Genomic DNA, 26,364 nt, shown 5'->3' on the forward strand with positions numbered 1-26,364 from the left:
TGGGGAAAACTCCACAGCGACCCAACACTGTAGCATTTAATTTCAGAAAGGGGAACAACACAAAAATGAGGAGGTTAGTGAAACAGAAATTAAAAGGTACAGTACCAAAAATAAAATCCCTGCAAGCTGCATGGAAACTTTTTAAAGACACCATAATAGAGGCTCAACTTAAATGTATACCCCAGTTTAGAAAACATAGTAAGAGAACCAAAAAAGAGCCACCGTCGTTAAACAACAAAGTCGAAGATAAATCCTAATGAGGAAAATAGAAAAGAGCATAAACTCTGGCAAATGAAGAGTAAAAATATCATTAGAAAGACCAAAAAAGAATTTGAAGAACAGCTAGCCAAAGACTCCAAATGTAATAGCAAATTTTTTTAAAATACATCAGAAGCAGAAAGCCTGCTAAACAACCAGTGTGGCCATTGGACGATCGAGATGCTAAAGGAGCACTCAAAGACAATAAGGCTATTGCAGAGAAATTAAATGAATTCTTTGCATCGGTCTTCACTGTTGAGGATGTGAGGGAGATTCCCAAACCTGAGCCATTCTTTCTGGGTGACAGATCTGAGGAACTGTCCCACATTGAGGTGTCATTAGAGGAGGTTTTGGAACAAATTGATAAACTAAACAGTAATAAGTCTCCAGGACCTGATGGTATACACCCAAGTGTTCTGAAGGAACTCAAATGTGAAATTGCAGGACTACTAACTGTCATCTGTAACCTATCATTTAAATCAGCTTCTGTACCAAATGACTGGAGGATAGCTAATGTGATGCCAATTTTTAAAAAGGACTCCAGAGGTGACCCTGGCAACTACAGGCCAGTAAGCCTCACTTCAGTACTGGGCAAATTGGTTGAAACTATCATAAAGAACAAAATTGTCAGAGTAGCTGGCAAGAAGGAACTGAAGAGGTGGTGGGTCGGCAGGGCTCTATATTAAGTGCCATGAAGGCGCAACTCCAGGGGGCGCCAGGCCGGCCCGATGGCTGTTGCTAGGGGAAAAATCTTCTGGCCACCAGGCACGTGCATGTGCACACACCTGATTGGAATGGACATGAACAACACATCTCGAAGAACAACAGTTACCAGAAGTGAGTAACCGTTTTTTCTTGGAACCTTTGAAGCATTCCAGTATTTGATTCAAATTAGTGCAGTTGGAAAGTCTGTCTGTTCTTTTGTGCTGCTTTGGTTCTGTGCTAAAGATCTGATTATTATTATTTTTTAAATGTGAGGCATGTATCTGAAGACCAATTCAGGGATGATATATATACACCTCTACCTCGATATAACGCTGTCCTCGGGAGCCAAAAAATCTTACCGCGTTATAGGTGAAACCGCGTTATATCGAACTTGTTTTGATCCACCGGAGTGCGCAGCCCCGCCCCCCCAGAGCACTGCTTTATCGCATTATATCCGAATTCATGTTATATCGGGTCGCATTATATCGGGGTAGAGGTGTAGTTATATATTTACTTTATTGTAGTCCTAGTCCTTACTACACTTTGTAACTCATTTTTATGGGTTCCATCATGCTAATTTATTGTTCCTTTTTACTTTAACTGTTTGTGTGCTACACTTAACAGCACAGCACAGTTATAAAAGCTGGGATTTTACTTCTCAGGTTTGCAAATCAGAACTGAAAAGTTGGATCTAACAGTATGCTGTCTCAGTAGCTTTTATAACCTCACCTCATTGTTCGTCTAGTATAAAAAGTCTCCTGGTACAATTTTGCATTTGAGTAAGGTTAATTCTAGCCTTTCATTAAAATGTCACTGTGATCTAAGTTTCTAATGGAGATTTAGAAACATTTCATCACTTGCATACTTTCAGGGCCATCACTATTAGGGCATAAATGTTGGTCTCTGAAATAGGGGATGAAGAACTCTTTGAACAGTTATGATGATTGAAATGGGGTTTAGAACTTTTAAATTTAAGCTACAACATTTTTGCATTATATGTTTAGAAGCCTACTTCAAAATGAGATTATTTTTTTCTCTTAATTGCTCAGAGTAACTCTATGCATATCAATGCATGGATAGTCCCAATGTTACTGAGAATTACCATATACTTGTAGGAGCTCTGGATGAAGCGACTGAAAAGATTGGGACTGTTTGGGTTAGAAATGAGAAGACATGATAGGTTTGAAGAACAGCTAACCAAAAACTCAAAAGGTAATAACAAAATGTTTTTTAAGCAGGAAGCCTGCTAAACAACCAGTGGGGCCCCTGGACGATCGAGATACAAAAGGAGCACTTAAAGACAATAAAGTAATTGCAGAGAAACTAAATTAATTCTTTGCTTCAGTCTTCTTGGTGAAGGATGTTAGGGAGATTCCCAAACCTGAGCCGTCTTTTGTAGGTGACAAATCTGAGGAATTGTCACAGATTGAAGTGTCACTAGAGGAGGTTTTGGAATTAATTGATAAACTGAACAGTAACAAGTCACCGGGACCAGATGGCATTCACCCAAGAGTACTGAAAGAACTCAAATGTGAAATTGCTGAACTATTTACTATGGTTTGTAACCTGTCCTTTAAATCAGCTTCTGTACCCAATGACTGGAAGATAGCTAATGTAACACCAATATTTAAAAAGGGCTCTAGAGGTGATCCCGGCAATTACAGGCCGGTAAGTCTAACGTCAGTACAGGGCAAATTAGTTGAAACAATAGTAAAGAATAAAATTGTGAGACACATAGAAGAATATATGTTGGGCAAAAGTCAACATGGTTTCTGTAAAGGGAAATCATGTCTTACTAATCTATTAGAGTTCTTTGAAGGGGTCAACAAACATGTGGACAAGGGGGATCCAGTGGACATAGTGTACTTAGATTTCCAGAAAGCCTTTGACAAGGTCCCTCACCAAAAGCTCTTACATAAATTAAGTTGTCATGGGATAATAGTGAATATCCTTTCATGGATTGAGAACTGGTTAAAAGACAGGGAACAAAGGGTAGGAATAAATGGTAAATTTTCAGAATGGAGAGGGGTAACCAGTGGTGTTCCCCAAGGGTCAGTCCTAGGACCAATCCTATTCAACTTATTCATAAATGATCTGGAGAAAGGGGTAAATGAATAGAATAGAGAAGATATAAGACCATCTGGAATCACTATGTGAAATTGGGGCTCCACCTTCTGCCAATCTTTTTTTAACTAGTTTTAAGTGGATTTCCCTCAAGGCTAGTCTATGTTATTGCAGAACAGTATTTGTATTTTTATCAAGTGTTTATTCATCTCACCTAATGATCCTCGGGGTAAGGCCTGAGGAAGAGACACAGCAGGCAGGTGAATAGTAAGGACAAAGAGTGTCCCTTCTGGTAGGATATTTCAGCCACTGAACAAAGGAAGTACCTAGTGTATCTCAATCTCTCTTATTTCTTTCCCCACTATTTACTTTGACCTCCCCTCTCCTTTCACATACACTCCCTCTCTGTGGGGCCTTATTCTGTTGTTGGATGAGAGTAACTCCTATTGGAGACAATGGAAGCTGCTGCTATCCTTCAGTGGCAGAAAAGGCACCCCATCTCCTTTCACACACGTTCCCTCTCCCTTATCTTTCTGCACTGCCTACATTTATCACATGCTTTGATTTCCTTTGTCTCACCTTGCATTCTCTCTCTTCCTTCCTCCCTATTCACATTTTCTTTCTCCACCTCTCTCCCACCCAGGAGGAAGAGTATGCACCAGAACTTGAGCTTGTCAGGGTTGGTCTCCTGCTCTGATACCCTTTTCATGGGGCTTGTGTTTCTCCTCCTCCAGCCAACAGAGAGGAGATGGGACCTGCTGATTCCACCTGGTATCAGACCTATCTGGTTGGCTGGAGAAGGGATTCCAAGTTTGAGGCAGCAGGGGTCTGCAGGGTGGAGGGCAGGAAAGAAGGAGAGGTAAAAGGAAAGAGAGTGCACAGCTAGTGCTGCCGGTAGATGAGCCTTTTCGGCACCACCTGCACGTATTGCAGTTAGTAATTTATACTGTTCCTTACTCTTGCTGTGGGCCCTGAACACCCTGCTGAGGGAACTTTGACTTGAGCTCATGTCGGGAGACAAAGGAGACTAAGGTGGAAGGGGTGTGAGAAGCCCTACCACAGGGCTGGCTATTCTAAGGCCTATAGCCATGTGAAGTGTGGTCTGTGCATTGGAGGGAACTCCTAGCAGTCTCTTATGCTTTTGCTCCTGCCCCAGATGTTCAGTGAAAACACATAGCAAAGGGACACATTAAAAGGGGAAACAAGACTAGGGAAAGAAGGCATACACACTTCCTGCCTTCCATTGCATCAAATTCAAACCCTTGTTGGGGTGAACTAAATGGTTCAGTATCAGAGGGGTAGCCGTGTTAGTCTGGATCTGTAAAAAGCTACAGAGAGTCCTGTGGCACCTTTAAGACTAACAGATGTATTGGAGCATAAGCTTTCGTGGGTGAATGCCCACTTCATCAAATGCATCCGACGAAGTGGGCATTCACCCACGAAAGCTTATGCGCCAATACATCTGTTAGTCTTAAAGGTGCCACAGGACTCTCTGTTGCTTAAATGGTTCAGGGAATTGCCAATCCAATATAGAGGCTCTCCTCTAGATCACCAGTTCAAATCCAGCAGCTGTTGCCACTACAGGAAAAGAGTCATTATGATGGCTATTCAGTAGTGTTTGTTTAATTGTTTGTTAGGTTCTTTCTAGGTCCACATTAGAAAACCCAACAAAAGTATTAGGTCTCAGTCGAAATGCCAAGAGTCGGATGAGCACAGATATAGGTGGTCCCTACAGAAGGGTGCTGGTCTGTTTACTTCAGCTGTCCGCTCTCTACACGCATTAGACCTGTTTGTTTAAAAAAAAAAAACATTGAGTACATTTAATATGCCCTGTCTCACAAGGACAAAGCGCCTGGTCCCAACTTTCTTGAAAGTCAATGGAAAGACACTCATTGACTTCAAGGGAAGTTGAATCTGTTCCTAAACTCACTTTAAATAATTTTGAAACATTATAGCCAGAAGGAAGGAGGGAATATCCCATGTTAAACCCTTACAAAATGTATAATAGTAAAAAAGATTAGCAGAGTTGAAATTGAGGTTTCTCCTCTGGATAATGGAGAATCTGTCTCAAGGCTGTTACTGTACTGGAGGACTAACAAGACATGTTCCTCTTGCTGAGCTGTCCTCACCATGCAGCACTTAATTCCTTCTTTCAGGGAAGCAATTGCAAACCTGCAGGAGGCCTTAGCCTTAAAGGAACAAGTATCTGTCTGTCTTTTTTTCTTTCTTTATAATTACCAGTTAGATTCTCATGTTATTACTGCTGTTGTCAGAGGGAAATCACACTTCTTGGGGCTTTCTCATACCTGACTAAATCTTCTCCAGGTTGGTTGAAATGGTGTTGAGGCTAATATGTGTGACCCAGGACTTGGGAACAGGTTTGTTAAATTATGCTTGGTACTTCTGCAATAAAATAATAAATTAATAGCAGATCTAAATTATGGCAGCAAACTAAATTACTTGTATCCTTTGAACTGAGGATCACTTGGCTTCTCCATCAGCAGTCTATTACTTCAGAGGCTGACAAGTGGTTTAAGAATCTAATAATCCAGGGATTCCCGAACAGTGATTCATAGGCTGCTGGTCATATAATCTGGAACTTCATGCTGCAAGGGGAGGAAGTATGACCTAATGGATGAAGCATTGGACAAGGACTCAGGAACCTGGGTTTTGTTCCTAACACTGCCATTGGCAGGTTGGGTGACCCTGTGCACCCCTGCCTCAGTTTCCCCATCTAAAATCGGGATTGTGATGCTGACCTCCATTGTAAAGCTCATTGAGATCACCTGATGAAAAGCACGATGTAAATGCTAGTTAGTATTCTGTCTAGTTAAAGCAACAGAACAAATGGGGGAATGAAATGAAAGGGGAAAATAAACAGCATGATTAATTTACCACGCTAAAGACAGTTAAAAATGCTGTATGACTCTTGTATTACCTGATCATGAAAGGGAGCAATGGTGTAAATTGCTAATTCTAATGAAGTGTGATCCAATGTCAAAAAGTTTAATAGCTCTTGATCTAATCTAATTATGTATTTATGCATCCCATCAGGGTAGTATGTGTCATAAACGTACTGTAATTACTTAAAACATTTCTGTCTGAAGTTCCACATTCCCTAACCTTCCTCTGATCACACTGCCATCTACAGTAGGATCATTGGTGGTGGTTTGCCTCATTTAGCAATCTAGACTGTATTCTGTTATCAGTTTGTGCAAACAAAGTAAGTTTGCATTGTGCCCTGAAAATATTAATACTCTGATACATCTTGATATCTGGTAGGGGGGAATTCTACAGCTAAAGAGCAGCTGTTTTTGTGTTTTAGCTAATGTAGATTATCAGTGTATCAAGGCAATATTCAGCAATGGGGCAAGCCAACCCTTGTTAGCTTGCACATTTAGTGTTTGTAGATCTCCTATGGTTGTAGTTTTACCAAACATCAGCTCACTGCTCCTATGTCAGGGCAGTGCTTTTCTCCAGGGATTATGGAAATAAGGATATGTCTACACTAGAGCTGGAAGGTGTAAATTCCAACTCAAGGAGACATACCCATGCCAGCTCTGATCAAGCTAGCATGCTAAAAATAGAGGGGTAACTCATGGCAGTGGTAAGAGAGTCTAGCTGCCCTGAGTATGATCCAGTCAGACTCCATAGGTATGTATTGTGTGCAGGCAAACCCTTCCCACTGCTTGTGCTATGGCAGTCCCACTTCTATATTTTAGCATGCTAGCTTGATCAGAGCTGGTATGGGTATGTCTCCTCAAGTTTGAATTTTACACCTTCCAGCTCTAGTGTAGACATAAGTGGATCCCTGAATCTCTCGGGGGAGAGCAATTCAATTTGCCCATCTTCCAGGTGGGAGGACCTCTGCTTACAGGATGTGGTGATCAGGTCAAGAAATGGGGGGATGTCACATCTTAACATTTTAATGTGGACCAGTGGTGGTCTTTGCTCATGGGGAGCGTTGTCTCGTGGTCAGGGCTTAGGCCCTTTGACCTGCAGAGGGGATTTTAGTAGGGGACCATGAGGCAGTATTTGGCATTATTTTCTCAATAGGAGATCTCTACCTAAAATGTTTACATTCTTTGTCTGCATCTGTTATACAAAACATGAGCAGCTACCCGAGGGATCTTCTAGTGAACTAACGTACATCTTTATACAATTTCCAGTAGACAGTATATTTATATATTATTATGTGGTTAGAAATTTTTCAGGGATGAGATGACTTCTGTTTTTGGGCACAGAGGACCCATATGAAGGGAATGCATCCCCATCAACCCTGAGCAAGGCTCCATTACCTCCCCATTTCAGTGACTCTGATATTAGCCTCCCTACGCAGGAGGCTTTCCCTAATCCACTTCATCTTGATTCATGACATTACAGTGTAATCCCTTTGCTTCTCTTCTTCCATGGCATTAGAAGCAATTGTTTGTTTCAGTCACCCTTTGGCTGGTTAAACATTCTCCTTTTAAGGGTCTTAGCAGCACTCAGTAAAGCCACTAGGCTATACAAAAGTAAGCTGCAGTCATATAGACATGATGCTCCAGAATATGGGTCTTCAATAATACATGTTACTCTTGTTCTAACAAACTGGGCTGGATCAATAAGGCAATTTCCATGAATGTTACTGGGTTTTCATTCTAAAAACATTAATTCCAAAAAACAAAATATGCAAGTTGGTTTAAACTAGTAGCTTAAAGTTAGAACAGTTTCAAGCAAGAGTTCTCTAAGACCAGATGAAGGTTTAGAAAGGGAAGACTTACAAAATTTAAACCAAGAGAGTTGATGAGCTGAACCTATTCGTATTCCTGGGACATGGCTGAGTGCTGCTTTAAAACTATACGACCCAGATATAAGATGTTGCTAAAGATGGACGTTTGGCAGGAAAAACCACTTATAGTAGTAGCCAAGTATGGGTACTGTCAAAATATCTGCAAGTAATGTGGTAACCCAGCTTGTCTGAGACGTTGAAATCATGTAATATGTATTTTCAGTGGCTGAAACAAATACCTCTTTGGGAGAAAAACTGAGGATATCAACTTCAGTGTAAATATTTTTAGGAAGAGGGTGATTTCTAACCCTGTTTAACCTTTAATGCAGCTTTCAGTCCATTTACATCATGTTAACATAATGGGCCTGAAACTCTAAATTTATGCTAAAGAATTGTTAATCAAGATGTCCATGAAGATTTGCAAAGAAAGAGAGATAATAAAAATGTTAGCAAGCAGATTTTACATTGCTTATAGAGTGCAAATATACCTATTTTTCAGATTAATTTTTGCAGCTGTTTAAATATATATGCTTGTAATAGCTCTAAACTACTTGAATGATAAGTTATAAGATTGTGAGGAGTAAGTGTCACAAAAGCGTAAAATGTTCCAACTACAAAGGGAAAAATAAATGATTAATTAAGAAGTGTTATTGTCTCTGTTGGCCAAAATTGTTGTGGCCTTTTTTACACTGGAAATGTGGAGTGCATTAAATGTAACTATCCAGATGACTAACTGCAAGGTAGACATTTGATAGCAATTGTACAATAATAAGTTACATAGTTAGTTGCAAATTGTGAATGGAATAAACAAAGAATAGGGGTTATAAAAGACCTGTAGATTGTAAACCACCTTGGCTCAGAGCAAGCTGATAGCTTGGTGACCCCAGGCCTTTCTGTAACATGGTGTCATATCTTTAGTTAGGGCAACTTGACCTGAATAAATCAAACCGGCCTTGATGACCTGATGTCTCAGAAATCAATTATTTAACAAGAAACCATTTATTACAATAGCTCCTACAATGCATACCTCACTCATTCATGGACATGTGTTTGTTGTGCCACCTCAGAGAGCCTTGTTAACTTTTGCTGCTTTTGTGGTGATGAAGGGAGAATGATGCTCTATTATCTCTAAAATGACAAATAAACAATAACAGATGCACAAGTGTGTCTAATCTAAGTATGACCCTGGACCATTCATGTGGAATACCCTAATAGTATGAACTTGATTGGCTTTGGGAAATTCCCATGTTTAAATGCAAGTCTTTATAAAATCAAACTTGTTTTCCCCTTTATAAAATATATTTTTCAACAATGCATTGTGTTGAAAAATTTCCTGCTGTCCCCAACAGAGGTGTTTTTTTTTTCTCCCCAAAACCTTGTTCTATTGGCGATACCTGCATAAATTGCTACTTTATGTAACAGTAGTATTTTTATATAAGCAAAAGGTCTAACCCATCTCAAGTGAAAAATATTTTGGGTTTGTGTGTGTGTGTGTGTGTGTGTGTGTGCGTGTGTGTGCTTTTTAAAAAAGTAATATTTTTTTAAAATGGAAACTTACTAAAAATACCTGAACATTCAAACTACTAAAACTATTAAAGGTACATGGTGTCCATATTTTATAACCAGTACAGCATAATAGATTAAGAAGATTCAGAAACTTCAGTTAGCAGAGATTGTCGGTACCTGCTTGCTGGGAGGTGCTTCCTGCAAGAAGCCCAGTCTCATTTATTTATAATTTATATGACAGTACTTACAGTAATTGGTGGAAACCAACGCTACATTGTGCTAGGCACTGTACAAACCTCTAGCAAAGACAGTCCCTGTCCCAGAGAGCTTATAATTGAAGTTTTATCCACCCATTGTCTAGTGCCTTAAACATTTGCGGAAATGCAAGGAAACAATGAGATGTTGGTGAGCATAAAAAACAGTGGTCACAGCAAACCAACTGCCTAACTATTGTTTTTCAGGCATCACAGCAAAGAAGACTTTTAAGGAGGGATGTGAATGATAATGAAGTGGCTTTGCAGATGTTAACAGTGAGATCGGCAATGATTTCCAGTTTCTTTCTTGGTGCAATCCAAGCTACTGGTTTTCATTTGAATCCCTAAAATGGTTTGGAGCAAGTCAACCTAGAAACTGCTTCTCTGTTTTTGATAATGTATATCATGTAGCTGTAACCATGTCATTCCCAGGATATTTGACAAGGTGGGTGAGGTTATTACCTTTTATTGAATCAACTTCTGTTCGTAAGAGAAACAAAAAAAGAGCTCTGTGTGGCTTGAAAGCTTGTCTCTCACCAACAGAAGTCGGTTTAATAAAATATATTACCTCACCTGCTATATGATAATGTGACAGTTGCAAAAAGCTGAGGCAATCAAACTAGAATCTATTTACTTTGTGTGATGGAGCTAGTGGCAGGATGTTTTCAGTGAGGGATATTGTACACTGGAATCTGCATTCCCTGTCCTTGGTCCAACAAAATGGAGTTTGTTAGCCTTCAGAGCTTCAATGCAATGTGTACTTACGTTTCTTAGTGTTCGGAGGAGAGTTAAGAAGGGAAGTTATCAGTCATGGTGGGTGGGCTGGTTAGATAATGTTCTTTATGGCCATTGATGCAATTCATTTCTGATTCTGGTACATGAATTTATTTCTTTATTTTGTATAAAGCTGCTGTGTTTGCACCTAGAGTACAGAATACACACCTTTATAAATCTAAAGAAATAAAATACAGTTTCCAACTGGAGGTACGTATGTGTCAGAGGCCTCGAGAAATGCACTTACCATGAATAAAAGAGGTAGAAGTGAACCTCCTGCAAAAGGTAGATAAATGCATTTGGATGCATCGCCGAAGTTTAGAATGCTTCTTACGCTCCAATCCTGCATGGCGATGAGTACTCTCAGCTTCTAGTGAAGTCAGTGAAGATGTGGGGGCTCAGCATCTTATAGGATTAGTCTTTAGATGTTATCTCTCTTCTTCTCTCTGTTCATTAATTTCATTGGAAGCTTTAAGAGTATCAGTTTTACGAAACTGATCCATACTGGTTGGTGAATAGGCTTCTCATTGTTACAGCTTTCCTGGTCTTTACAAGATTAGACAATGTCTTGTGAATTCATTTCAGTGTTGATTACACTGTCATTGTGTGTGCTCTGGGTTTTATGCAGAAGAAGAATGAGATGATCAACTTGGTATACTCTGAATAGAATTAAAAGATTGCAAGGTGGCACTTTTATTGGAGGAGTGGAATTAGTATAAAAATATACTGTCAAAACATGTTGTTCTAAATGCTGAGCTGATGATTCTTTTATTTTGCTTTGTTTCCCGAATGTGTCATTTAGAAAAATTAAGAGAGCCGCTGTTTGCTGGAATTAGTTTGTCTGACACTGTGAAGTGTTTGAGGAATTGTAGTGATTTTTTGTGTGTGTCTTTCATCATGATTTCTTTCACTGTTTATGTTGGTACTTTGTACCTTGAATATTTAACTTTCATAAAATATCTATTTTATGTATGTTAAGTTGGAGTTAAGTGGGTATGAGTTCTGTGAAAAGCAATTTGAGCTAGATTATGAATAGATATTCATTAAAAAACCTCAGGATCAAATATGCAATCCAGTTGGCTTAAATAGTGGTCAATTTTCTGCAGTTGTCATGCAGTGCCAAATCTAAGGGCCAAATTATGACACTTCTGACTGCAGCCACTCTGTTCTAGGGTTGGGAAAAAAAGCTCTCTGTACAACACCTTTAGTAGTACTTAATTACAATGCAGATGGAGAAGGAACCTTTTCATAGACCATATGTTTCCCTCAAAATAGGGAAACACATCTTTGAGAAGCATAGATAAAGAACACTAATTATTCAGCGTACCTATTTATACAGCAGGTTAATAAAATAGATTGGCTGGATGATGTCTGTAATAGCTCCAGAAAAAGTAGATCCTTTTTTTTCCTTCTCTCCCAAATCATTGCATATATTTTTGAATATGTTTGTTTGTTTCAGGCAATAATTTGGAGAGCTTTAAGAGCTAGGGTTTGCTCTCCATTTCTTATACATCTGGAGTAAGCCCCTGGACTCCGTGAACTTTCTTGGGATATACACAGGTGTAAGTGACAGCAAAATTTGACTTCAGGTATTTCAGTGTTCCCTGTGAATACTCACTTAAAAAATCAGAAAAATCAGTATACATATTTTTCAACTCAGTAAGTTTAAAAAAAAAAAAAAAAAAACCTTCTGGAAGGGGGATTTAAGATATAAGGGAATTATTTTCATGTGCATTCATATTTCTTTTTAAATTGTTTTATAAAATATCTAGAGCTATAGATTAGATCAGTGGTGGGCCACATGCGGCCCATCAGGGTAATCCGCTGACAGGCCACCAGACAGTTTGTTTACATTTGCATGGCCGTCCATAGCTCCCAGTGGCTATGATTTGCCATTCCCAGCCAATAGTAGCTGCGGGAAGCAGTGGCCAACGCGTCCCTGTGGCCCGTGCCGCTTCCTGCAGCTCCCATTGGCCAGGAACAGTGAACCGCAGCCACTGGGAGGTGCAGGTGGCCATGCAAATGTAAACAAACTGTCTGGAGGCCCGCCAGCATATTACCCTGATGGGCTGCAGGCTGCCCACCACAAATTAGATGGTTTGACTTAATTTAGAAGCTATTTCCACCTCTTTTTGACCAGGCTAAAATGATGAAGACAATAACTAAGTCAGCAAGCCAATTTAATCATTATTGGTCAAATTTTTAGAAGATCTTGGAATATCAAGTGCTAATCTCTCTTTAAAATCTGGCCATAAATGCCACAAGGAGATTGTGATGAGCATTTATGAAAATCTGTCCATAAATGCCATCATTAGACAATGCTGGGTAGAGTTTGCATTTACTTTGGAAAATGGTTGAAAATTTGACTATATAACTATATAGAAACAAAATATTTGAGCCTGCTCTCTCTAACCTTATGATAGGTTATGTCTAAACCAGGGGTTCTCAAACCTCATTGCACCGCGACCCCCTTCTGACTATAGGACCCCAGGAGAGGGGACCAAAGGCTGAGCCCGCCCAAGCCCTGCCACCACAGGCTTTGGCTTTGGCCCTGGGCCCCAGCAAGTTTAAGCCAGCCCCGGTGAGCCCATTAAAATGGGGTCGTGACCCACTTTGGGGTCCTGACCCACAGTTTGAAAACCGCAGGTCTAAAGTATGGTTAGCAATGTACTGACTGTTGCTTTATATAAAGCACCTTATTGTGTTAATTAACTCTGTAGCAGGCTAGTAGAAATGACCCACCTCAGTTTATTTCTAACTAGATTAAGACATGATACCCTAAGTGCAGCCTATGAACTCTACAGATAGACCAGTTACAGTGCTAGCATTCTAGAAGGCCTACTCAGTGCAGTCCTTTCACTTGTGGCAGGACGATAAAGTGAAGAGATGTTACGTTCTAGAAGTTGCTGATATTGTTGGTTTCACTCTGAGATGCTGTATATCTCCTAAGACTCTCCTATGACATGAAAGGTCTGTTCTCTGTTTAACACCTGCTGTCTAAAATCAGCACTTACCCTGTGGAAGAGACTTGATCACCTCTATCTTGCTGCTACTTAATGACAAGTATAACATGTAATTGTCTCTAACCACATACACTCAGTGTGAGTGTGTGTGAGAGAGGAGCCATTGCAACAGTTCTGCTTCAGAATGCATGTTTCTTCAAAACATCAAGACCCAAATTGAACCTGTGTACTGAGAAGACAGCCTTCCTACTGGAAACAATGGGACGTTCACCTGGATGATTGAGAGAAGAGTTTGACACTATGGTTTTATTTGCAAGGCTATTATCGTGTGTTTTTTGGGGGGGTATTTGTTTGTATTATGGTAGCAACTAAAGGCTCCAATCGAGCTTAGGGTGCTGTGGTGCCAGCTACTATATAAAATAGAGTCACTGCCCTAACAGCTTACAAATGAATATGCAAGTAATATTATCCCTGTTTCGCAGAAACCGAGGCAAAAAAAGGATTAAGTGACTGGCCCAAGGCCACACAGGAAGTCTCTGGCAGAGGTGGGAATTGACACCAGATGTCCTGATTAATGGTCTATTATCTCAACCATCTTTCTCCTAGTTTAGAAAACTTATAAATTTTACATGGGAGTTTTTCCCCAGACCTCATATTCCTTTTCTGTCACTTGGATTTCTCTTTACAATTTGGGATATTTCATTTGCATGTTCACTTCTCATTCTATTAGTTTCTTTTATGCAATGAACTTTTCAGCCATAACCTTTCATCAGAAAAGGCCTAGTCATTTAGAATATTTTTAGAAATCTAGAAAATGTAACATACCATGTGTATGAATACCAAAGAATAATTAAATAAACCATGCAAGAGGAACTGAACTACAGAGCAGTGCATATGAAAGGGATTTGTGAGTAATCTTTGGATTTATTCTGCCAATGTTTAGGAAATGAAACTCTTTGTACAATGCTGGAAAACACATGCAGTAGAATATCAATCTAGCAGAAATTGAGATGAGATTATATCGTTCAGGGAGCATGTGAAACCATTTGTGTTTAGATCTAAACAAAGCCATTTCAACTTTCCTTTTAAAACGGGAGAAAAAACAGGAAGTACTGATGTTAGTATTACTTCATTTATTAATTCATGAATATTTGGGAAGGTTCATTTGTGGTCAGAGCAACACGTTAATATCACGAGTTGGTCAGTCAGTTGCTGATCAGTATTCCAGCATGAGACATGGGCTTTGAGTTTAATTACTGTATCCAGGTTGCCAGAGTGGCAATTGCAAATGGAATATTACAATTTTAGATTTCTTTGGTTAAGGTTAATTTTTGAATAAGATTATTCTCTCGCTACTATTCATCGTGCAGTCTCCTGTGCTTGTTTAAGCACTGAACAAGGGTAAACAGGCTCAGCTTTTGGAAGTTGGAGGAGAAATGATCAGTATTACAAAATACATTGAACAAAATCTAAACTGTAGTATATTTTGAACATTTTGTTTAGGTGAAAACTAACTTTACTGACTGTTCTTAACCCATCAGTGTTTACCGTGTGCATCAATAATAGAAGAATATTCAGAGATGCTTCTGACATTTGTAGGGGGCATTTTTTTTCCCTTTTACTGATAGTTGGGGAGTGAGTTTGACCTACAGATATAGGAAGCAAAAGGCTTGTCCTTCAAAGCCTGGCATATTTCTTTGATTGGAAAATTTCCCATGAACTAAATCTTTTCTAATTAAAATATCAACTATGCACTAATCTGCATTTTTCTACATTAAGAGAGTTCTATGTATCTGAAGGAAAACAATTTTCTACATGGCAATATATTGCTGCTTAGTTTCCCCCTCTATCATTTGGTATTTCTTAACCCTCAGAGTTTTCTTTCCTTAAGTAATTTTTTCTTATTCTGTTGCTGAACAGAATCTAACCACTGTTTTTAGTTGTTTAAATAGTTTTTCAAGATCACAGCAGTCATTGTAGGTCTGGATAACTTGCATCCAAGAGTTTTAACAGAACTGGCTGAGGACCTTGTATGACCGTTAATGGTGATTTCCAATAAGTCTAGGACCACGTGGGGAAGTTCCAGAAAACTCAAACAAAGCTAATGTTGTGCCGATATTTTAAAAGGGTAAACAGGCTGACCTGGTAATTGTACGCTGTCCGACATTGAATCTGGGCAAGATAATGGAGCAGCTTATACAAGACTTGATTAATCAAATTTAAAGGAGAGTAAAATAATTAATGACAATCAACATGGGTTTATGGAAAATAGAGCCTGTCAGACTAATTAGATCTCTCTCTCTCTCTCTCTCTCTCTCTCTTTAATGAGATTACCAGTTTGGTTGATATAATACACTTAGACTTCTGTAAGGCATTTGACTTGGTACTGCATGACATTTTAATTAAAAAACTAAAATAATATAAAATTAACATGGCACACTTAAATGGAGTAAAAACTAGCTACCTGATAGGACTTAAAATGTAATTGTAAATGTTGAATCATCATTAAGTGAGTGTGTTTCCAAGGGGTTCCTGCAGGGATTGTTTTTTTGGCCTATATTACTTAACATTTTTATCAATGATCTGGAAGAAAACATAAAATCATCACTGATAAAGTTTGCAGATGACACAAAATATTGGGGGAATGGTAAATAATGAAAAGGCTTGGTCACTGAACAGAGCAATCTGAATTGCTTGGTAAGCTGGGCTCAAGCAAACAACATGTGTTTTAATACAGCTAAATGTAAATGTATACATCTAGGAACAAAAATTGTAAACCATACTTACAGGATGGGGGATTCTATCCATCCCCAGCTGACACATCTGTTTCAGCACCACTGCTTTCCGGGATAATCAGCTGAACATGAGATCCCAGTGTGACACTGTGGCCAAAGGCATTTAAGGGATCCTTGGAACATCAAGTAGGAGTAGTGAGGTTATTTTACCTCTGTATTTGGCCCTGGTGGGTCAGTGATTGCTGGAACACTGTGTCCAGTTCTGGTGTCCACAATTCAAGAAAGGTGTTCATAAATTGGAGAGGGTTCAGAGAAGAGCCATGAGAATGATTAAAGGATTAGAAAACATGCCTTATAGTGATTGAGCTCCTGGTGTCTATCTATTTAGTTTAAGGGGTGACTTGATCACAGCCTATAAATACCTACATAGGGATCAAATATTTTAAGAATGGGTTATTCACTCTAGCAGACAATGGTATAACGTGATCCAATGGCTGGAATTTTAAGCTAGACCAATTCAGACTGGAAATAATGCATACATTTTTAACTGTGAGAGTAATTAATAATTTATCAAGGGTTATGGGGGATTTTCCAACAATGGTAATTTTTAAATCAAGATAGGATGTTTTTTCTAAGAGATATGCTATAGGGATTATTTTGGGGAAGTTCTAAGTTGTATGTGGTAGAGAGAGCGAGCGAGAGAGAGACTGGAGCAGTGGGCCTGGTGCAAGGTCTGAGGCCTGAACCAGAGGCAGTGAACTGAAGTCAGGCCATGTATTAAATCAGATTCTTACAAGTTCATTGCCCAGTACATGAACTTGGAAAAGTTGTTGCTAGTGTACTAGGCACTAGATATTTATGTAAATATATTTCAGCTAGTATAGATACATTGCAGTCTAGTACAAGATAAGATGGTTTGACAAAATAATGAATAGGGAGGTTGTATCCAAGATATCAGGAACAAGGCAAGGTAGCAAACAGATGTCATGAAACATGTAAGGTGGTACATAAGTTGTTTATCCCAGTTCTTTATCTTAGTCTATAAATGTCGGGGTGATTTGCCTTAACCCTTTGTGTGGCCTAGAGGACAGCAGAGACTCCTGCTGCTGACTGAGCCACTCTTTGCCATTGGGCACTCACGTGTTACTGTACCTGTAACCATGGAGCCCAGGGTACCAGGACTGTACCTTGAGGGCAATAAACCTGGTTGTGTGCCTTTGTCACCAAACCGTCCCTGCGGTCTTTCTTTATGAGTAGCATCGAGGTCTGCCAAATTAGGAAGCTGTATTATTTGCTATTCGTACTGATAACTCTGGAGCTCCAAGGACAGAAGTACTGAGCAGCACTGAGCAGCCTGAACAGCGTTACTGAGGCAACAGCATTACAGCTTTCAACACTTAACATTGTGCACAATGGTCCCTTTTGGCCTTGAAGTCTATAATGGATTCTGTTCCTCCAAACTGATCTTTGTCTTTCTACACCACATAGGCCCTTGGCAGCTGCGGATGGTAAATAAAAACATTGAGTCAGCGTTTCTGGACAGAGCTAGTGTGAAAGTCAGTTTTTAAAAAAACTCCATAAAACACTCCAGAGTTTCCAACTTTTAATATGTGCCTTTCATCTTGTGGAGTCATTTACACCTGTGCACAGTTTCCATAAAATGCTCTATTCAAATTTGATAGCATTTTACAGCCACCTTGCACAGATGTAAATTGCTCTAAGTGCAAAGCAGTGGGCAATCAGGCCTGAAGTGTTCAGTTTATCTTTTAAAATCCTCTAGAGACCGAGCAGTTCAATAGCTGTTTAGAATGGAAATATATATCTCTTATATAAAAACCTTGGGTACAAAGAGAAGAAATGCTTGTGCTCCAGCTGGTTTCATCTTCAGAGACCATGAAGTAATCCACTGCAGAAAAATTAAAAGGTCTAGATGGGGCAGAAGAGGTAATGTGAAATGAAAGGGAATATCAAAGCCCTCTGTAGGTCAGTAATCAGATATAAGAGATTGTAAATGCCCTGTAATTTGAAGCATGTATTGTGTAGCTGGACTAACCAGTTTTTTTTGTCCAAGCCATGAACAGCTTTTTGCCAACATGTCAACATAGTTGGCAGCACTTAATATCTCAACAAGTAAGGCTGATCAAAAAAGTGGTATTTTATGGAAAATAAATATTTGAATTAATTTCCTGTTTGTTCAGTTAAAAAAAATCAAGTCAAGATACTTTTAAACAAAATCTGGAAATTTTTGATTGAAAACAAAAATAATAATTTTTATTTTGTTGCATTTTTTGCCAAAAATATATTTCTATGAATTTTTTTCACCAGCTCTGCTCAACAGTTTTTCCAAAGCATAAGAAACAGAGGACATTTACAAGAGTATTGGAGTGAAGGCTGTGGTAATAAAGCATAAGGAGCAATCTAGTCATGTTAATATTATCTCTACTCCTGCAAGTTTAGGTCCATGTAAGTCTTAATATTGAATATCTATCTAGCAACTTATTAATGTCTATAGAACAGTTAAAATGATATTAACAAAAGAACAGCTGATATAAATGTTTTATATTTTTTAACAGAACACTTTGCTCACATTAAATAATGCAGTCTAGTTTCTATTTGTCTCTTAAAATTTTGTAACTTTGTATATTATATCACTTTATTAGGAGCAGAAAGAAAATACTTAACAGAATTTTACATTTGGACAAGAATAACTGCTGTTCGTCAAATGCATTGTTTTGCCTTGTAATTGATTAAATTTCAGTTGATTCTGCACAAATATCAATGCTTCATTTGGTATTTTAAAGAAGTAATCTACATACATCAGTACCATGTAATGCCTCTGGCTGTGTCTTTAAAAAAAAAAAAAAAAGCACAGTTCAATTCCAGATCTCATAATGTCAACCTAACTGTCCATAGCTTGTCTTCTCTTCAGAATTTAAACTATCACCTGGATTTATTCCAGTTTGGGAATTGTGACATTTTCCTCAGGGTACCTAGGACTGAGAGTCAATGTGTTACTCCCTGCCTCCAACAAGGAGTCTTTCTTGTTGGAGCTGGGTATCTGCTCTGTGACACTGCCAGCCTTTCCGACACTCAAGGACTCTCCTCTGGACTTATGCTAGCCCTGAGTTCGCCTTGAAGATTAACACTAGGTGCACCCCAGTTTCCAAGTTCTCCTAAAGTGTCCCCCTGTAGTGTCCAGCCCCTATTCACTGAAAACTCACAGAAATTACCAGGTAAGCTGTCCCCAAAGGGACAATACACACACAAGCAACAGGTTACAAATAAAAGATATAACATGCTTTTTATAGCCTAAACTTAACTTTAACCAGCTAAGCCCTTGTCTAAAGAAGTCTGTTGTAATGTCTATCCAAATGTCCTTTACAGTGCTCTCAACAAAACCCTGGTTGAGATCCCTTTTTCATGAATGTAACTGCACTGTTTGATTACTCCCTAGGCGCAGGGTAAAACGGGGGTCCTTTGGCATTCCTCCTATACCCCAAAGTTTGTTGTTGTTGCACTCCAGAGACAGGACAACCTGCTGTGGTTGAATCTCCAGCGTCTTCCCATGTTGACATCACATCCTCATGTTGACTTGGAATGCACTGATAGCTCCCATAATGTTTGACTTACAATGTGTAATTTACATCAAAGATGGGGATTGTCGAATACACAGCTTTGTCTGGCAGAAAACCTGTTTGTCAACTCTCCCTGGTTACGTAGTTCAAAATATTATTAGTAGGTACACATAATGCTGAACACATCATCCGTACATGCATCTCTCCATTATATGACCAGTGTAACACCAGCTTTCATTTTGATTCCATACAAGGCCTTATTCATGGTTAATTACCATGAAAACAGTATGTTAGCTGTAGTGAGTTTCTCAGGCCTTTTAGGAGTTGCTGACACAGAGTACTGAATCCTTTGCCGGTTGGCACCAATGGGCCTTTGCGTCACAGGAATATTAGCTTTTCAGATTTGTTTCACACTACCAAAACAGCATGTGTAACTAAGAAATAGGCAATTGTTTAGCAGGGACCCCATAGGTATATGCCACCTTCACCATGGCACATAAATTAGCCTGAAAGAACAGATCAGATAGCCTCTGAAGAAACCTTCAGAGTCCAAACCCTCAATTTGCACACAAATACTTATTGTTGGAAGGCTTCAGATTCGTGCATGGTTCTCCTTCCTACATCTTATTCTGTAGGGCTTTATCTTTTATCATAATTGAAACGATAGCCTCCTGACCTGGAGAAGAGGATTTCAGCGCAGAAACTCTTAAGTCCTCTTCCTTCCTTCATAATATTTGTACTTTCATATTTTCTCCCATTGTGAATAGACAGTCCTATTTACTGTCTAAACACTTCTATTTTATTTATTTATTTTTACAATAAATCCATGCTTGCAGACATTACAGTTTTCAGTTCAGCAATGCTTGTATCTGTCTTCTTTCCCTGTGAAATAATTGCTGAAAGAGTGTCAGAAGATATGGTGCCATCTTGATCAGTTGAAAGGAGTCTTCATTCAACACAAGATTCACTCCCTTGAGTACTTTATCTTGCCCCATGCACTGCAAGTTAATTACCTCATCTAGATTTTCAGCAACAAGCTAGATTGGTGCATCAAGACTTAATTTAAGCTAAGCACTGCTGTGCAGTGATGCCACCCTGAATAGAGTTTTGTAGAAATTATTTTAAAAAATAGAAGGATCAATTATGAAAATGAGAACTGGAAAGAACATGTATAATGAGTCCAGTAGCATTAACACTTTCCAAAAATCCTTATATTATGGGAGGCAGTATACCTTAGTGAGTAGTGCACTGGACTGAGAGTCAGGAGACCTGGGTTCTATTACTGGCACTGGCCTGTTGGGTGATCTTGGGCAAGTCAGTTTGCTGCTCTGTGTCTCAGTTTCCCCATCTGTAACATGTCTGCTGACCATCTTTGTAAAGTGCTTTGAGATCTATTGGTGAAAAGTGCTAAGTATTACTATTTCATTCTTTTTTGTGTGAACTTTTAACCATGGTGATCAGCTGAGGCTATTTCCAGTCTGGCAGAGGTGGCAAGATGGGGTAACATAAATTCAAATTAGTGGACAAAAGTTCACTATGGTTGTCAGGAAACATTTTGATGCTCAGAAGTATATGTATATAGCTATATACATAAACTCCTCATTTAAAGTCCTCCTGGTTAACGTTGTTACGTTGCTGATCAATTAGGGAACATGCTTGTTTAAAGTTGTGTAATGCTCCCTTCTAATCTTGTTTGGCAGCTGCCTGCTTTGTCTACTGCTTGCAGGAAGAGCAGCCCGTTGCAGCTAGCTGGTGGGGGCTTGGAAGCAGGGTGGACTGGCAGCCCCCTATCAGCTCCCCACTACCCTAAGTTCCCTGTGCAGCAGCTGTCTGCAGTTCAGCTGTATCCCTCCCCCCACTGCCATGTGCTGCTCCTGCCCTCTGCCTTGGAGCTGCTCCCCGAGACTCCTGCTTGCTGTGGGGGGGGAGGGAAGGAGGAGGGGGGCTAATGTCAGGGTGTCCCCCTCCCCCTGCTGCTGCACCCCGCTTACCCCATCTTCCATAGAGCAGGGGGGACAGACCACAACTCGGGACAGACCACAACTCAGGACAGAGGGAGCTTGCAGCAGCTGTGTCTCAGCAAGCTGATCTAATTAACAAGGAAGTGTACTTAAGGGAAATGCGCATATCACTCCCTCCATTCCTGCTGCTTTGTGTAGACAGAGAGTTAACCCTTGAGGGCTCAGCCAATTGCTAGTTCATCATTTAGCAGTAAGGGAAATATCCCACCTTCTGACTCCTCCACCTCAACCAAGCTTCACAATCATCATCACCATGTACCAGTATTAAATTGTTTGTTTAAAACTTATACTCTGTGTGTGTGTGTGTGTATATAATCTTTTGTCTGGTGAAAAAAATTTCCCTGGAACCTAACCCCCCCCCCCCCCCCATTTACATTAATTCTTATGGGGAAATTGGATTCGCTTAACATAGTTTCGCTTAAAGTCGCATTTTTCAGGAACATAAATACAATGTTAAGTGAGGAGTTACTGTAATGTATGAAAAATCACCATCCAGGTAAGAATTCTGAGGATAAGCTCTCTTTCCAGTTCAGCATTTAACTCTGGAGCATAAGATTTGAATTTGCTTTAAATATTCACTTCATAAGAAACCAACCATCATAGTCTGTATAACTGATACTCTTTTTGTCCTGCATCTGTTGTACATATTGATCTTTTGAGCAGAGATGGGCCAAGACAGTGGGATTTAGACCCTGATTGGGACCCCTTCTATATTATAATTTGGAGTTAGGATTTTTGTCCACCCCTGAAAACACTTTGGACCAGACCATGCAAGCAAAATAGGTGCAAATCTTACAAGAATAATTGTCTTCATGATGCCTCTATGCCTCCCTCTCACTTGAACCACAGAGCTCTATCACTCCCCTGCCCAAGTCTCTAATTAGAAATCTTCTGTATGTGTGAAGTTTCCAGTTTCTAGGCCTTCCTCTCTTCTTGGCATCTTCATAGGACGCTGGCTGCCTTTCCTCCACCCCACTGGCTTCAAAGATACAGTCAGGTTAGTCGCTTGTTCTAAGTGTCGTGTGAGGGATCTTCAGAGATCACTGTAGTATAGTTGACAATAGAGACTGCAGTAAGGAAAAGATTGTGACTCTCCTCTGTGCTGTATGTGATGGAAAGTACCAGGAACATTACCAACCCCAACAAGACACCCTGCTATTGGCAAGGGATGGAGTGGCAGAAATATAAGGTTTGGGCCCAGATTTTTAAAAGCATTTAGGTATTGCTCCACCAGTGTTGCAATGTTTAACTGACTTAGGAGCCTAAGTCTCACTGACTGACTTATCTCATTGACTTTCAGTGAGACTTAGGCTCTTAAGTCAAGTCAGTTAGGCACTGCATTGTTGACTGCAGCAATGCCTAAATGTCTTTAAAAATCTTGGGCCTTAGCTCTTACTTAGGTAAAACCGAGGAGAGTAATAATAGCTATCTCACACTTCATTCATGGCCTCCAAAGAGCTTTACAAAAGTATTATCCCCTGTAGAAGTCTCGGCCGAGGTTCGGCCCTCAGCGGAGCTGTGGGGTATCCCACCGCCTCGCTCTCGTCCACCGTCAGTCCTGGTCCAGCAGTAGTGTGGGACAGCAAACACATGGTTAGGGGCTCAGGCCCTCAAGCGGGGGCTGAGCCAATAGTTCGGGAACCCAGGCCCTTAAGCAGGGGCTGAGTCAAGGGGTTTGTAGCAGCCCAGGCCCTAGGTCAGGGCGGGGTAGCAATCAAATAGTCAGGAATCCAGGCCCTTAAGCAGGGGCTGAGTCAATGAGCAAGAGGTCCCAGCCTCTCTAGGCCAGGGAAAAGCGAGAGTCTGCCACCCAAGGAGTGGGTGGCAGGGGGGACGCAGGCCCTCCCACTCCACTGCGTCCCAGTCCGGGGCCCTAGCAGCTGCGGAAACTCGCTGCTGTCAGTGGGGATCCTGGCCGCAACACACTGACATAGGCTCTGGCAGTGCTGCAGCCAGACTGGGGTCGGCTGCCCCCGGGCTACTTCCACACTCCCCCTCGTAGGGTACCTGGGCCGTACTAGTGTCCTCGGTGGTCTCCACCAGCATCGGTTCCTCCGGGTAGGTAGCAAAGGGTAGGTTCGGCTCCTCCTCGGGATAGTGGGAAAGGGCCAGGCTCGGCTCCTCCTCGGGGTAGCTGGAAAGGGGCAGGCTCGGCTCCTCCTCGGGGTAGCTGGAAAGGGGCAGGCTCGGCCAGTCCTCCTCGGGGTAACGGGCGAGGGGTAGGCTCGGCCAGTCCTCGGGGTAACGGGCGAGGGGTAGGCTCGGCTGGCCTGGTGAGTCAGCAGGCCGGTCGCGGCCTGCTGCTGTCTCCCAAGCGGGAGCTCGGCCACAGGCGTCTGCTCTCTCCGCCGACTTGTTCTCCACTGAGCTCTGTAGGCGGGCTTTTATACTTCCAGGTCGGCGCCGTGCCCTCTGAGGGGCGGGCGCCGGACCTGGTGGCTCCGCCCACATTGGTGTTAGGGGAGGTTCGGCCCTCAGCGGGGCTGTGGGGTATCCCACCGCCTCATTACATCCCCATTTTGCAAATGTGGAAACTCAGATGCTAAGAAATTTAAGTAACTTTCTCCAAGGTCAAAGTTAATGGCAGAGCTAAAAACTGAACATAAAATCAGGTGTTCAGGTTCTGATTCTGGTGCACTGCCCTATGCATGCCAAAGAGTTCAGTGGGAGTTTTCTCTGAATGAGGCTTGAGTGAGTACTTTAGAACTTCTCCCATTTTTTTCTCTTAACATGTGATATATACTTCAGTGCAACATGCCCTCTATACTGTCAAGTATTGGTGATTGTACATGGTCTTTCTTTTTACCTTTTAATACTTTCTTGTTAGTTTAATTATTGCTAACAAAATGGTAATATTTCTAGATTAACTTTTTTAAGTAAAGATCTAATATTTCCTTTTAGCAATTTTTTTAACAACGCTATCAGATGAAACAAGATTGCTTGCATGGGCTTTGTTTTTTTTTGTTTTTGTCAGGAATATTCTGCATTTAGTGGTGAAGATTTCTCTGTGGAGATTTGCTAAAGTGTTGTCCCAGAAGTGATCACTTGCTGGTTAAAGTTTTATGTGAGATCATATAAAAGTAGACTTTAATCTGTTGAGCTAATCTAAATCATTTAGCCTATGTTGCTTACAAAAAGCTTTTAGAGAATACAGTAAAGATGCTGGAAAATTGTTTGTGAAGTCTCTTTTGGATTATGCTGGAGATTGGGACATGTCATAATTTAAAGATACAGACACTGACTTTTCTGTGCAGAGTCCTCTCCTTTTTACCCTGTCTCCTCATCATTTTGCCTAGCAAAGAACTAGCTGTGTCCTTTCAGTTATCTTTAGTCATGTTTCACCATTTTAAATTCTCTCTCATTCTTGACGGAGAAAATAAATAAGCTAAGAACTATAGATTTATTGAAAATTAAGCTAAGGTGATGTGATAGTTCTCCTGCTCACAACCAAGAGAATTAAATGACACCGAAAAGTTGAGTTGTATGAGCTTATCTCCATTCTCATGGGGTAAGCGTCTTGAAATTCACTGATGTGGCATCTCCTTTTCTAATGATTCCCAGTGATACATGGTCAGTCATTCCTCCCTGTCTCAGTAGTTGCCCCCCAACCCCCCATCTTGTTTTGCCAACATGCAAGAAGCAGAAGCTTACACTCACATGTCCCACTTTCAGAGTAGCATGCAACCAGCTTTCTAAACAGTTATCGTTGTTTTAGTCCAATAAGCAGAGTTTAAAGAGCCAATATATTCAGTTTATCATCATACCAGCATTGAGGCGTCATAAACAGTATAATCGTCAACAAGGAGAAACGTATCAGAGGGATAGCGGTGTTAGTCTGGATCTGTAAAAAGCAACAAAGAGTCCTGTGGCACCTTATAGACTAACAGATGTATTGGAGTATAAGCTTTCGTGGGTGAATACGCATGCGTCTGACGAAGTGGATATTCACCCACGAAAGCTTATGCTCCAATACATCTGTTAGTCTATAAGGTGCCACAGGACTCTTTGTTGCTTTTAACAAGGAGATACGTTAGAGTGACATTTCTCTTGGACAGCATTATAATTTAAGATACTTTTTAAAAAATGCTCTCAACTGATTTCTCTTTAGTAGAGTAGCATCACATCATTGTATGCATGTTGATAAACATACATCTCTGCTCTCCCAATATATGATCCCTTCCCTAATTTGATTATGAGAATATTTCACGTTTCTCATACAATGAGTGCTGGACTTCTTAAAATTGACTCTTCCCTCCGCAAAACTTTAATTTTGCAAGTTTCAATAATGTCTGAGGAGACTATTTCTGTGGGCCAAATGTATCGCTGATATAAATGGGAGCAACTTCACTGACATCAGTGAAGTTTTGCTTGCTTTTTCTAGCAATATAAACCTAGCTGTGTATTTGGATAATTGTCATATTTTTAAATGGGCAACACCAAATTACTGTATAATTCTAGTGTTGTGAGGTCTCACACTGAGCCCTTCATTGTGGTATCTGAGCTCCTAAACAGGACGTTGCCAAGTTTGATTTGCTGTATATTTTATCTACTATGATTTTTTTTTTTCTGGGCTGCGCAATCATCATGAGATGTGCACTTGTCACTGGCATCACAGTGGTGATGCATGCACACTTATGTAAGATGTGGTGATAGAAGTAGTGTCACACTTATTTTTCCAGTCTTTCAACATAAGCTCTGTTGGAGGGGCAGGATTAGATAGTTCATGTATTACATATGG

This window comes from Emys orbicularis, chromosome 1 (assembly GCF_028017835.1).
Source record: "Emys orbicularis isolate rEmyOrb1 chromosome 1, rEmyOrb1.hap1, whole genome shotgun sequence".
Classification (NCBI taxonomy): Eukaryota; Metazoa; Chordata; order Testudines; family Emydidae; genus Emys; species Emys orbicularis.